Raw genomic sequence first — 12877 nt, forward strand, 5'->3', positions numbered from 1 at the left:
GTTTGTGATCACTTATTCCCATATGACTGGTTTACTTATTTGAACATTTGGACCTTACTGTTCTGAGAAAGAAACTACTCTGGAGAGAAGTGGGATGATGAATCGGTATTACATACTTTCAAACATGGGAATAAGCAAGGTAATAGCCTTTTCTGTCACTAGTATTTATTTAGAAAGTCACTTGGAGTTTTATGGCCAACTTCTGCCATACCTTCTGAAAGATTAAAAAAAGAGGAATCATAGTATGGGGTTCTTCCCCACAGAGACACTGCCTATTCCTTTGGGTGTACTAAATCTTAAAATGAGTTCTCACTCCTGCAGTCCAACAGCTCCCAAGATAATTCTAGCAATTTTCTGGGTGGCAGTTTATACTCATCAATGATTGCTATGAGAACTCAAAAGTGAGAAGAGCATAAAATTAGAGAAACAATACTTTTTTTCATTGCTAGGTTGATCAATAACCTTAGGGACCATAGCTTCATGTCTTTTCTTCTCAAACACACAGAAGATATCAAGAAAAAGATAATAAAACCAAAATGAAAACCATGGGAGTTGTAAAAGTTTTTCAGAATAGGAATAAATTACACCATGACATATGGAGGCAAAAGTGTAGAGACTGCTGAATTACAAGACACAGAAACAGTTTCAATGTGTTTAAGCATGTCTCAGAAATTTAAAGGATCTCATTAAACAGTGCTAGGTAACTTTGTTTCAAGTAGGTGTTACTGGTATTAAAAAAAGTATCAAGATAGTTGCTAGGGGGCAAACTATCTTGGCAGAAACTCGCAGTACTGAAAAACACATTAGAGAATCTCCTTCTAAGTTTTACTGTCTGAGAAATTTAGTTTTGCCAGGGCACACAGTATGGCCACATTTAGGGAGAATGACAGAAGCGAAACAAAATTGGAGGAAACTAACATCTAACTTAGCCTAACAAAGGGATTTATAAAAGGCAGTGAGCATTCCTTGTATAATAGATATTTACATTTACTCTCTAGGGCAATGTCTGTACATATCAGGGTATTTGGGAAGCGAATTTAGTAATAAGAGGTTCTTTATGTCACCAGGGATGATTTGTTTTAAGACTAATTCATTTAATAAAACATCAAAATTTGATTAAAACTATTTCCATCCTTTTGTAACTAACATCTCGTATGGCAGGCACAGGAGTGTGCCAGTTTCATTTCCCCTCCTTGGTCAATGTTCGGTGAATGGTGGTACAATTTTATTTTTTACTCTCCTTTTTCCCAGTGTCCTTGCATGTGTCCAATCTTTTGTTAATATTAACGGGATTCTTCAGAAAGGGTATATAACAAATAGTGAGGTCTTTCTTTCCTTCCTCTGCCTCCCCTTATCCCCTCTTTCTCCCTTCCCTCCCCTCCCATCCTCTCCCCTCCCCTCATCTTCCCTTCCCTTCCCTTCCCTTCCCTTCCCTTCCCTTCCCTTCCCTTCCCTTCCATTTCTTTCTTCTTTCCATCCTCCTTTCCTCCCTGCTTCCCTCCCTTCTCTCTTTCTCCAAAACCTGTACTTGGTTGTAATTTTACGAAGAAACATTTTAAACATAAAATGCAGAATATATAACAGATACACATGTTTTGTTCCCCTTCTAGCTTAAATAAATAATATTTATTTGCCATTAAATGTGGTTTTGAGGTTTATGCCGTTTGTCAGGTTAAGGAAATTCTTTACTATCTCATTTGCTAATAGTTTTTCTACTGAATGAGTGAATCATATTTCCATTTCTGGTACTGGTAATGTTTGATGATGAAGTATTGTTATTTTTTGCTCTGATAAATTTGATTTGCTCTTATTTAGGAATTCAGCTGCTATTTCAAAAACTGGGTCTGGTGTGTTTATTGTATTTCTTTGTATAATTTTGATTTTGGATTATAAATTCATTATAGAATGAGTTGGATACCTTTGTTTTTTAGTCTTTGAAACAATTTGCATTGTATAAATTTATCTGTTTGTTAAAGGTTTTCTTGAAATTATGTGACCTGAGCTTTTTGAAGAGTTATGTGTGTATATGTGTGCGTGTGTTTGTGTGTGTCAGGGGGACATAGGGGTGTTGGTGTGGGTGAATCATTTTGTAATGGGCTGGGGAAATGGGGTTTTAGCTATTAATTATATTGAATTAATAATTGTTATTTTATTTTTAGTTTTAATTCTAAGTCAATTTTAAAATCTCTTATGTATATTTAATTTTATCTGGGTTGTCATAGTTATTTATATAATATTTTTGTGTTATTCTGTTTTGAAATCTCTACTTTATTGGTAAGTCCCAGTTTTTAAACTATATATTGATTATTTGTAACATTACTGATTTTACTAGTAATATCTATATTAATATTAATAGTTTTAAAGAACCAACTTTTTGTTTTATTAATCTTCTCTTGTGTTTTTCTGTATTTTCATTGATTTCTGGTTTTGCTTTTAGTATTTCTATTTCTTTCTAGGTTTATTTTGTTAATTTTGACTCACTGAGTTGAAGGTTTGACCCATTTTAATATTTCTTATTATGTAATAAATGCATTTAGGATTTTATATTACCTCTGATTAAGACCTTAGCCAGTTTGTTATAGGAAACTTATAATACTATGCAAGCCTTTAGGTTTAAATGTGTTATTGTTTTCATTGTAATATCCTAATTAATCTGAGTAATAGAAGTTTGTTTATATTTGTTTCTAAAATTTTTATAAGCACTTAAAAATTGTTAATTTCTAATTTAATTTTGTGGTAGTAATAAAGTCTGACATTTATTCTTTAATATTTGTTATTGTTGTGATCTTGAACACTACGGACCAAGAAGATTTAAAGCTGTTTAAATAGTAAGTCCAGTGAAAATTCTGCTTTATAATGGTTAATGTAATTTAGTTTCTGGTTCAACCCACGATGAAACATCTAAATTTTCCCTTCTATTTAGAAAAAAAAATACTCTAAAAAAATACTCTTTTAGTGTTTTTTCACTTGCAGTCACTTCGGGTGGGATGTATAGATGTGATACAGCAAGTTATAGAGAATAGGAGAATGAGCTTTAGCAACGTGCAGCTTTGGTTTGAGTCTGATTCTGATACTATGATATTGGGCAAGTAATTTGAAATCTCAATATTTGCTCTTTAATTTATCCCTTTGGAGCTTATATATTTTTAAATACCATCCCCTACTGCTATAGAAAAGCATGCATTGCTCCATGCTCTGAAAGAATTGTGCAGGCAGATGATCATACTAGGTGAGAAGATAGGCCTGTTTGCTGCTTGGCCATCTTTCCTAGTATAACATTATGGGGTTATCATAAGTCAAAATGGCTAGTTTCCTAGACCAGGTACGAACTTTCTGATAAAATTTGCTAGGAGAAAACTTAAAAAGGCAATTTTCTTTCCACACTGATATTCAGATGAATGATATGCAGACTTCAACTTTTTCTCTCCTCCTCTAATAAGATAGTAGGACATGAGTGTGGTGATTTTTGTTTTCCACTGCTTGTTGTCTAAAACACTGGAATTTGCAATTTTTTAAGTCTCCCTTTTGGCAGCCATGAAATTAGCAATGTTTGCCCATGTATGAGGAAGTATCTTTATTGTCCATTAACTTTGGTTTTTATCAGCATCTATTGTTATTTTGGGGATACAGATTCCCTAGCCCCTGATGGGGCACAGGTCTTTGAGTTCTGAATCTGAAATGTTGGGTGTTTTGTGGGAAGCTGGGGAGCCTCCAGGGCCTCCACAGTTCACTCCTGTCCCTGTGAGACAGCCTGTTACATGCTGGCATAGGCCAGGCAGCTCACAGCTGTGACTCATCTGCTGATGTGTTCCCTCAGGCTCTCCCAGAGTAGCTGCAGTGGGTGGAATAGCGCATATTGAAAATCTGGACACATGTTATATATTTCTCAGTACCACCTGACTGAGGGAGCAAGGGTAAGTGTGGCAAAATATGCTACCCCAAAATATGCTACTTTGGCATAAAGGTAACTTTGATCTAAATGCACTTGAAAAACAGCAAATGCATGAGAGGTGTCCTAATCCCCCTTTTCTGAAAACAGGAGATAAAAACTCCCTTGTGAAAGTTCCCTTATACCATGAGGAGGTAAACATTCTTCAGTGGGGAGTCATAGCCCAGAGAATTTTGCACTAACAGACCTTGTCAAAATAATTCTTATCATCTTTTAGCTTCCCCACAGAATTTAGTTACTTTTCCACAATTGCCTCTCTGTTTTCAACCTAATATATTAGCATTTAGGTTTTGTCAGTTTTTGGGTCTTCATTTCCTTATTAGGGCTCCTGTGTTTCATAAAATTTATATTAAATTTCTCTGCTTGTCTCTGGTTAATCTGACTTATGTCAATTTAATTATTAGGTTCTGTCTAAAACCCTAGGAGGGTAGAGGTAAAATTTTGTCTCCCTGACAAGGGTAAAGTGAGGAAGTATTTTCTTTCCTTTTTCATGAATAGCATTTTCCTGGGTTCTGGGGCGAGGGAGCAGATTTCTGTATTTTTTTTATCTCACAGAAGTTTTATTTACAAAGTTTCCATATTTTTGTGGTTGTTTCAGATAGTTGTTTTAAGCTTTTGTGGAGGTTTTGCTTATCTCTGCAGATTTATCAGTAGGCATATATTAAGCTTGATAGCAACTTAAAAATAAAAAGACCACAAATGTTTGAACTATTTTCCAGGTGACATCCCTTAATAATGCAATATATTTAGAAACATGGTAACTGAGGTTTTCATAATCACTTTAGGTCTTCAGTATTTCTGTGGAGTATGGAGAACAGAAATCAAACAGTATTCTTAAGATGAGGATTTGTCTATAGGTTTTAAAGTAACTTTTAATTCTCAAGGGAATGAAATGGGAACAGCAGAATTGTGAGACCCCTGTAGAGGTCATGTTTTGACAAATATATCTTCATTTGTTAAATTGTGTACGTGTTTACAGCAAGCCTGGCTTTCAGCAGCAGGCAGCGAATTCCTACTCAAATATTTCCTTTGCACAAACATTCTTAGCTTCCAAGTGAGCAAAAGGAAACTGCTATTTATTTTAAATTTGTTGTTTAGCTTATTGTGACTAGATACATACCCAACTACAATTTTTTTTAAGTCTGTGGATTATTAAAAACAAGGTTTTGCCAATTTTCTTAGAAATTTAAAAAAAATGGGAAAAGGAGAAAGTAGTGAGCTATGAGAGACAGGCAGGATAGGGGAGGCAGAAGGGAAAAAGAAATGAGAGGTTGTTCTCTGCAGTTAATGCATTTGTCTTAGAAGAAAACTTTGAAGAAAAAAAAGTGGCTTGCTTTAAGTATATGACAGGTGCCCAGATTTTATCTAATATTAAAAATCATGACATGTGTCATATGGTTGTTAGGAATCTGAGATAATATTAACTTTTATTTCATGACAGTGCTCTGCCACTGCTGATTTTACATTTAACACAGAGTCCATTTCTTCATCTCCCCTTAAGAGCCAGCCAATTCAAGATTTATTGATTTGGTGTCAATCAAATATGGTTTATCTTCTCAGTCTTTGCCTTACCTAATTGTTGGCAGCCCTTGGAAGAGAGGATACTGTTAACCTCCAGAATGTGCATGAAGGCTTGGCGAGTGAGGGAGGAAAGGTTTAGCTGAGGCAGTTTGGTTGGAACACCAGTGCCCACTGAGAGAGAGTTCTAGGTCATGGTGCTTCATCTGCAGGGAGGGTGGCCAGAAAGAGATCCTCTAAAACTTCATATGCATCAGGAGATGAGAGAAGCAGTGATTACAATGCTGGGAAAAATGCCAGAACTGTGTGTGTGTGTGTGTGTGTGTGTGTGTGTGTGTGTGTTGGGGGGCATGATATTGCAACCCCGGCATTTTGTAAAAAAAAAAAAAAAAAGTGAAAATATGTTTAACAGAATTAAGTCTCCTTGCTTCATGCTTTTCAAATGCTAATATTTGAAAAATGTATCAAATGTGAAGTTATGAAAAATATAAAAGTTAAATTAAAAAATATCATTCAAATATACATTACTGGCCACTAAATCACATCTCTGTACTCTGCTGTTTGCTGTAACTCCAACCCTTTACTGTCTGAGACCACTACAGTCACCTGGAGTGGAATCCTCTAATGTGGCCTCTCCAGTTGACCTTTGGTGTCTTCCTGTCATTTAGCAGTCCTGTATAGACTTGGCATTACTATTGCTTCTCTGGCTGCTCATGATGGAGGGTCCAATTTCAGCAATTTTGATTTCTTTCCTAGGTATCCACAGAGATATGGTCATGTCCCCAGTCTCTCCTTTCCTTTTCCAGTTGAGACATGTGCTCGTGCTACATACAGGCTTTTCCAACCAGGTCCTCCTCGGCTGTCTGTGTGATGATGAAGTGGGGTTGGAGGGAAGAATAACAAAAAATTGGAGGAGACAGGGAAATGTAGAAGCTCAGTGATAAAGAATAACCCAAACAACTTGCAGTGGGATGTCAGGAGTGGTGGTGGGGCAGGTAGTGGAGCAGAAGAGAAGTCTATTTGAGAGAGGGAGATAAATGACCAACTGAACTGCTTACCAATGTCTCCAACATTTACATGATGACAACAGAAGCACTGGTGTTTCATTTTTTTTGTTTAAGAAATAGCAAGGTGAAAGGTGAAGGCCTTCAACCTTGGCTGCACATTGGGAAGCTTTAAAAACACTGAGTCTTGGGTCCCATCCATCAAGAAATACTGATTTACTTGGTTAGGATTGTTGCTGTATCATCAAAAGTTTAAAACTCTTCCTGAAAGTTCTCATATTCTGCCAAGGTTGAGAACTACAGTTAAGTGAATACCAGGATTTGATTATAATCAGTAAATTATCTTTATTTTAACCAAAGAGAAAAAGGTTCATCTTTAAGAGGCATTTTTAAGGTACCAGACACAGTAGTGAATACTTATATTATAAACTATTTTAAAATTATCATAGTGAGACTGTGAAGTGGGGATAATCAACCTCTTCAACCGGTGAAGGAAGTGAGGCTTACAGAGAAGTAATTTGCCCAAGGTCACACAGTTTGTGGAGGTGAAACAACCGGCTGGGACTCAATCACAGGTCTATGTGATTTGTCTTTTTCCTTATCTTTCCTCTAAGACCCAGTTGGGAATTATACATAGGTATCAGGGATTGCTTGAGGACCTAATATTTTTCATGCTTTATGTCTAGGAATGAGAAAAAATAAATTCTATGTGTTCTGATTACCATAACCCCCAAGATTGCCTAAAATTAGGAGCCAACAAATTATAACCCAGCATCTATTTTTTACACAACTTATCAAGAAAGAATGTTTTTCATCTTTTTAAATGGTTGAAAAAAATTAAGGAAGAATCTTTCATGACCTGTGAAAATGATATAAAATTATAAATTTGGTGACCACAAAGAAAGTCTTATTGAAACAAATTAATTTGCTTTTGCGTTGTCTATAGCTCCTTTTACATTATAATAGCACGATTAATTTTGGTGGAGACCATTTTATGTGAAGCAAAACCTAAAACATTTACAATCTTTCCATTTACAGAAAAAGTTTATTGACTTTTTCTCTATATGAAAACCTGATAAATATAAATAAATGAAAAAGCTGATATATCCTGCAGAGAATTCCCTTTCACATTAAAAAATATTTAACAATACAAAACAATTTGCAAGTTTCCTTTAAGGTATAAGCTCCCCCAGCGACTTGAAATGTTGGTATGAAAATCATTGGATGATCACTGTTCTGGTCACTCCTTCTGAGAGATCAACTTTTTAAGATTCATATATGAGTGAGATCATGAAGTATTTGTTTTTCTGTATCTGGTTTATTTCACTTAACATAATAACCTCTAGATTCATACTTGTTGCAAATAATAGAATTTTGTTTTTAATGGCTGATTACTATTCCATTATGTATATATACTACATTTTCTTTTTTCATTCATCTATTGTTGGACACTTAGGTTGATTCCAAAGGTTATTATGTGTCAATTAGAAATTAAAATTAGGTGACCCTGGGGGTCAGTGCTTAGAGAAATATAAAGCCAAAGTACCATGAACCATTATTCACTGATTGATCATAGGAAAATATAAAACCTTTGCAGATAACATCACTAACAACTGAATATTTATCGCAGTAGCTCCATTCATTTTTAGTTTTACTTGTGAATTAAGCAAATCACTGCATAATTCTGTTTCTATTTTTGGCATCATATAGCTTTTACCAAAATTTCTATTTTCTTAAATATTGTTGTATACATTTTTTTTTTTCTGAAATGCATCATCAGTAATACGCTGTCTTTAATGGAGCAACTATACCAAGAGTTTCTCAACATGTGTTCCTTCAAGCACATGCATGAGAATCACAGATCATGCTTGTTTTAAATAGAGATTCCAGGGTTATAGGCCAGACCAACTGATTCAGAATTTCTGAGGGGAGGGTTCAAGGTTTTGCCTTTCAACAAGCTCACCAGGCAAATCTTATGCACCTTGTAGACTGAGAATTTCATGCTACATCATGGGTGAGAATATTCGCAACCATACTAGAGGCATAAATTTGGAGGAGTATGCAAACAGGGTGTAGAGACTCCTGCAGAGAAGTAGAGTTATATCAGGTCTCTGTATCCTCATGCTGTGTGATTGGAAGCTAATATGAAAACAATCTTGCTAATAAGAAGTAGAGTCACCCAAGGGGACAAAGAAATAATCGAGATGAGGAAACTCGTTAAAATAATGGGAGCTAAGATGGAAAGCTGCTAGTTTTCTTCTGCTTTATGATCATATGGTTGGTCTTAAGGCCATCTGCCTTCCTGGTACCCCTTCTTCATTGTGGAAATGGCAAACTGTGCCAGGCATTTATATTTGCTCCTCCAGATTCAACTGTATCCCCCGCTACCTTTTCTGTTAGCCACCTGGGGAGGCTGAACTGTATTGACTACTATGAGAGGCTGTTCCCTCTGGCTTCTGGTGGGGTTTTCAGTGAAGCTTCTCAGCAGAAAATGAGAGGTAGGGAGGAGAGTGGGACTCTCTAACTGTGAAGCCAACTCTACGTCATTAGACTGAAAGTCATTGCTCTACTCAAGGTGGCCTTTTCTACATAATGATCCACTGTCAGGTTTTATTATACACTTTTCCCTTGTTCTCTTTGGTCTAAGGATGGTAATAGCTCTGTGGTTGCTAACCCCAGGTTAACTACATTATTTTTGTGTGTGTGTGTGTTTTCCTAGAATCTGCTGACATGTTTATAAATTTGAAATCATCCTTATCACATCTGTTTTCTGTTTGGACCCTACTGAAACAGGAACCAAATGTTACATGTCAGAGTCCAAAAGGAGAGGAGGCATCATTTTCTCAGTGAGCAAAGTTTTATTTTATCAATATGACAAGCTCGTTATTGTCTTGGAACCCTCCAACGTTCTGTTCCTTCTGCTCAAGACTCTGTTCCAATGATTTGTTTGTCTAGATAATTCTTAGTCATTTTAGAATTTTTATTTCAAAAGCCACTTTCTCATAGATGCCTTAATTGGCTCCTCCCAACTAAACCAGCTTCCTGTTATAATTTCTCATAATATGCTGTTTCCTTTATTGTACTCATCCATATTATAAGTAATTTTTTTTCCATTATCCTTGGGTTATCTACCACGCTTGACTCTAATCTCTAGGAGGACTCTGACAAAACCTACCTTTGGCAGATGCTTACTCAGATGTTGTTTAATAAGTGAATGAATAAAATACAGGTGTCTTAGAAAAGTTCACTAAGTTGGCTTTTTTCCCTTGGGAAAACTTATGAATATATATAAACTATATATATCAACATGCTATTTTCAGTGCTTCCATAAACCCACATCTTTTCATTTGACCAGTTACACTAATGCTCACATGGACGTAAATGTCTCAGGTTAAAGGTAATTAACTTATTTGTCTCAAAAATGCTTGTTTGTTTTATGAGACATTTGCTATGAGAGAAGGCAAAAACCTACTGTCGAACAAACTGCCAATAATTTATAAAGCAATAATAAACCATATTAAAGAACAATTGCATGGCAATTAAAGACTGATGCTATCTTGAACACTGAATGGGCATTTGTATTTTCCCAACAAATGGAAAAAAGGTCAATGAGATTCTATCCTTCCCATTTTCTTCTCTCCAAAGTATTTCTAATCAGAGTTATTAGCAGACATCTATTTAAATTAAAAGGCGTTCCTGTACAGAATCAAAGTGCTATACATTTTTATGAGGCAAACTTGCCAAGATTGCCATTTTTTATTTGCTGCAATGAAAGCAACTTCTAGAAAGTTCTCTTTCTAGAAATTTTGTAACAGTTCCTAAATTGGTAGCCTAGATTAGAAGGAAAACAATTTAATCTATCCAAATATTTGAAGGTAGAATAAATACTGAGAACTCCTTTAGGTAATGCCCCATTTTTAAAATTCCAATTCCTCATAATGTGAATTTTGATTTCTTTATAGTCGAAGACTTGGAGAATAGTTAAGATGCCGCCACAGATCTGTAAAAGATATCAGTCTTCCTTTTGTTTGCATTTCTTATTTTATCAATTCACAGTCCCCGCCTTGCTTTAGTTTTTCCCTGCATGGAGCAGAATGCCCAGGTCTCAAGGACTCATCTGTCTCTCTTCTTGAAGGACTGCAGTCAGTGTAGTTTCCCTCTTGCTGGCTGCCACCCCAGGCTGAGAAATTATGCAGATAACTACACTTCTCCAAGTCATCACAAGCCTAAAGACATCTTTCTGCATTGCACCAAGTGCCACTGTAAAGAAAAAGAAAATCAGAATCTTTCTGCGTTTCTGTATGGGCTGGTGTTCCTCCTTTATGAGTAATTTCAGGGATCAAGAGAATATTATAGGCCCTATTTAAAAACAATTTCCCTGTGTGGTGTAGCACACAGCACACTGTTAATCATTTATATTTCAGTGTGAATAAGACTGCCAGATGCATTCTGAAAGCAGGTTTTTATAAGGAGTGACTTGGTGTTGGGGGGGCAGTGCAGAGAAAACATGAGGCCTATGTGAAGCCCACAGCAGCAGAAAGGAGACATGGGGTTCTCAACCTACGCATTGTCTACTATCCCCTAGATACAACCCTTACTTCAGTCTAATTTCAACAAACATTATTCTACTTTGTCAAGTATTGAATGTGTTCCAAATAAAATAATATGCCATGAATTTTCTCTGTCTATGGCCATGCCAGAGAAGCAGTTACCTCATTATTAACCACCTTTCAATCTTCCAATGTGTGTGTGTGTGTGTGTATATATATATATGCACAAGTTTTAGACTTGCCATTATTCATATACACGTATATTATATATATAATATATATGTATATTTTCCTCAATGTCAGTTAAAATAGTATGTAGATTCAGCATTATACAAGGTAGTAGGATGTATAGCCCTGTAAGAACACAATAATATGTGTGACTTTGTACCATTACCTTTCAGGAAATGAATATGAGTAACATTTCTGTAGCACTTCAAAATTTGTACCTCCATCTAGTGGTAACTGATAGAAACAACATATTTTTAAACCATTTGATTTTGGAGGCACTGGGAGAAGATAAATTGACAAAGCTCTTGGTCAACCAGCACCTGTTATGAATTCAGTAACATTCTGATATTGAATAGAAAATACACAGTGAAGGTAAACATGTAGTAGGCAAAGGGAAGCCAAGGAATTTAACACAATGAATGGCTGCATAGGCCAAATTTATTCAGGATGGTTAAGCCAGGATTTCTAGCAGTGCTTATATTGGGAAGATCACATAGGATGAAACGATGGATGGTTTGTTTTGAACATGAAGAGGAGGGTCAGGGAATTACTCCCATGTGATCTTTTTGCTGAGAACATCACCTAATGGCCAGCCTTCCGCATGACTTCCCAGAGTCAGTGTCCTTGATGGCAAATAATGTTTCAGAGAGGTAATTTGGGGACATGAAAGAATCTGTTGGTTTCCTTAAGTGTCTCATTTTAAATCCTAGTGAGTTGGAATCTCAATAAAATTATATCTCAAATTGATATAGAAGAAAAGGATGTCTGCTTATAGACTCTGAGGCTCCTGAGGAGTAACTCTTCGTTGAGAACAATGTGTTAAAAATGTGTAAGTTTGCTGTCATCAATTTTCCCAGAGGTCTTTTCACATGAGTTCTTCCAAGGATAAGGTAGAACAAATTTTTGAGATAGATAATCTGGGTTTATTTTTTAACATAAAAAAGACAAAATTTTCTTTATTTTGTCTTGTTTTATGTGATACAAGAAAGGATTGCTTAGCTTGATTACATTTCATAGAACTTCCATTCCACTATGGATTGGAAAAACTAGTAGCTCTAATAACCTTGACAACCAAAACATTTATAGAGTCACATGACTTATACAAAGTTCATGCTGTTTGACGTTGCAGATGCCGCCACTGCTCGAAGCTGCATGTCATCAGCTATGGTCAATCCCACCATGCTTGACATTGTGGCCTTACGGTAAACCCTTAGTCCGTGTCTCTTCAAGCTGTTTGCAAAGTTTCAAAGAAAGCAGAAAACTATTGTGCTCTGAGCACTGGAGAGGAAAACTTTGCGTGCAAGCGTTCCTGCTTTCACAGAATTATTATAGGATTTGTCTGCCAGGGTGGAAATTTCAAACACTCTAATGACATTGGCAGCAAGTCACTCTACCACGGGAAATCTGATGGTGAGAACTTCATCCTGAGCATACAGGTCGTGAAATCTTGTCCATGGAGAATGCCAGACCCAACACAAACAGTGCCTAGTTTTTCACTGCACTGCCAAGACTGAGTGGTTGGATAGCAATCATGTGGTCTTTGGCAAGGTAAAAGCATGAATATAATGGAAGCTATGGAGGGCTTTGGGTTCAGGAATGACAAGACCAGCAAGATTACCATTGCTGAC

The sequence above is a fragment of the Nomascus leucogenys genome, chromosome 14 (assembly GCF_006542625.1).
Source record: "Nomascus leucogenys isolate Asia chromosome 14, Asia_NLE_v1, whole genome shotgun sequence".
NCBI classification, from domain to species: Eukaryota; Metazoa; Chordata; class Mammalia; order Primates; family Hylobatidae; genus Nomascus; species Nomascus leucogenys.